General features: G+C 32.7%; 1 long non-coding RNA gene across 1 annotated transcript; it reads right to left on the bottom strand.

Annotated features, from left to right (window-relative positions):
* Positions 1-909: 909 nt before the first annotated feature.
* LOC125131802 (uncharacterized) lies at positions 910-2120 on the bottom strand. The gene is made up of 3 exons (XR_007136020.1): positions 1896-2120; positions 1453-1527; positions 910-997 (listed from the first exon to the last, which is right to left on the bottom strand). It is a non-coding gene; the product is annotated as an uncharacterized LOC125131802 (long non-coding RNA).
* Positions 2121-2450: the final 330 nt, after the last annotated feature.

Genomic DNA, 2450 nt, shown 5'->3' on the forward strand with positions numbered 1-2450 from the left:
TTAAAGTCCATCAGACCATTTAAAGTCTTTTAAAAGATAAAATCTTGAAAATGAATTAGACATAATGCATCTTATGCTAAATTATAATGAAATTCTTTGGAGAGATTATTTAATATGAAGCAGATAATAATACCAGGATTCAGTAGGGATTAAGAGAAAAAAATACTCACTTTCTTTTTGCATCTGTTTCTTGGAAGGAATGTGTTTCACTTCTGCGTATGTTGGATGTTTTTCATTCATCTCTAAAAAATTTTGAGATACAATTCTAAGACACTTAAGTTCATAGGTTTTTTTTAAACTAAGTTTTCGTGTTCTATCTTTTCTGGATTCTCTGAGTATCATTGAAATCATTATTTCATGCCATTTAACTACTGATGCATGATTTTACATTTGCAGTTTTCTTCCAAGAAATATTTTTGCCTTAGTTTCTTTTTTTCTATTCTTAAAATCATCAATTATCAACATCTCTTTAGATGCTTGAGAAATGTCATTTCACCTATTACCTGGAGATCTCCAAATGGGTTTTAATTTAACTTTAAATGGTAATAACGCTGTGGTCTAAGAAGTATTTATATGACAATTAAAATTGTTGTACTCTAGGAAAATAAATATAATTTTTTATGAATTATTCATTTGTATTGTAAAGCTAAATAGTGTTACATATGAGTTATTCTAAAATGTCTCCTTCATGGGCTCTCCAGATATTTTTTCCTATTTATTGTCACTCATTTATTATTTATTAAGCTGCATCCTTGCCATATGTAAATTCCCAGGCCAGGGACTGAATCCAACCCATAGCTGTGACCTATGTCACAGCTGCGGCAATGACAGATCCTTGCCGTTGGGAGATGAAACCCACACCTCTGCAGAGACCCGAGCCACTGTAGTCGGATTCTTCACCCACAGCACCATGGTGGGAACTCCTGCTTTCACTTTTTTGTGTGTGATTGAAGATAGTTTATTTCCCATAATCTTCTAAAGGATCTCTTCCAACAAGCTATAAAAAATGAAAGCCCTACAATTAGGACTCAAATTGGTTTAGTTTTACTCCTATGAGGTATGAGGGATAGTGCCCATACCATTTGAAGGTATAGGCTAAAAGCATCCAATTCTTCTTGAAATGTTAATTTTACTTGTGAATTTTTTAAAAAGTTAATTTATTTCAAGAATTTTATTTTTATAATCAAAGATGTTTCTATGGAATAGAATTCTGATAGCATCAAATTTTTAAAAATTCTTATGTTTACTAGTTTGCCAGTATATCATCAAATAAAATTTTTACATATTTTCATTTCCTTCCTCAGAGAATTATACCCAATTTTTATCTTTTTATAATATGATTAAACTATATAGGCCTGTTTGTTCATAACATTCACTTATAACACTTAATTGTATCCCACAATATAACTTCTCATAAAAAAACATGATTGTACAGAAATACATTTATAATACCTTTAAAAATTCTTTACCAAGTCTGGAATATTTCAGGAATGTGGATGCTGGTTATATCACAAAAATGAGAAAATTCTAGACGTGGATATGAAATAGAGAAACATATTATATAGACAAGAAAAAGTAATCACTGATTAAATAATTATTTCACTAATTGTATCCTGCCTTCTTTGAAGTGACCATTTGCTCTATTAATTCACTTGGTTAATCCAAATGATGTATTGAGATACTTGCTAGCAGAACTATCAGTTATAGTAAATGGTAAACCATGAACAACTGTGAGGTCATTTACCTTGTCAAGTAAGTCAGCTCTTTTCCTACAAAGTTAAATTGACTGGATTATTATTTCAAATCTCTTCTTCGTGCTCTGTATGCACAATCCAGTGGCATTAGTGACCATTAGATACGCTGAGAGCAACAGCTATAGATAAGGTTAGTGATACCTGTATCGATGCAGCAGTTTCTGCTAGAATCTCGTCCAAATGGAAGAGGTGAGCTCCAGTGGGTGAATGGCAAAGACGTGTGTGAGCTGGAACTCAAGACGACTCTTCTGGCCTCTATATCATTGGCTCTTATTGTAAAGAAGCTTCAGTAGTTGCTAGCTCTTTGTGAAGATGTGAGAAAGCAGTTCATATTTGAATTTCAAGCTTCACCATTTGTGTCTTCTATGTGTCTTCACCATTTGAGCCTTTTCTCCGGAAAGGCGGTTTTTTAACAGGGGAAATAAATGTGCAAAATAATTTAAAGGGCCATGCCTGTTTTGCACAGAATCCCAACACTGCACATTAAAAAAACCCAAAAAACAAAAACCCACCATCACCACCATGATCACCACCAAATTCAAAGATTCTAAATATAATTCCTATGTCAGACATTAGTTTGGGCTCTAAACAGAAATTGTATTTAATGAGGTATTTAAAACGCCTTCTAAACTCCACTCGTATTAGCTAAGTGAAAATAAGTGAATACCAACAGTGCATCATTATCCACATTTATCT

This window comes from Phacochoerus africanus, chromosome 7 (genome assembly GCF_016906955.1).
Source record: "Phacochoerus africanus isolate WHEZ1 chromosome 7, ROS_Pafr_v1, whole genome shotgun sequence".
NCBI classification, from domain to species: Eukaryota; Metazoa; Chordata; class Mammalia; order Artiodactyla; family Suidae; genus Phacochoerus; species Phacochoerus africanus.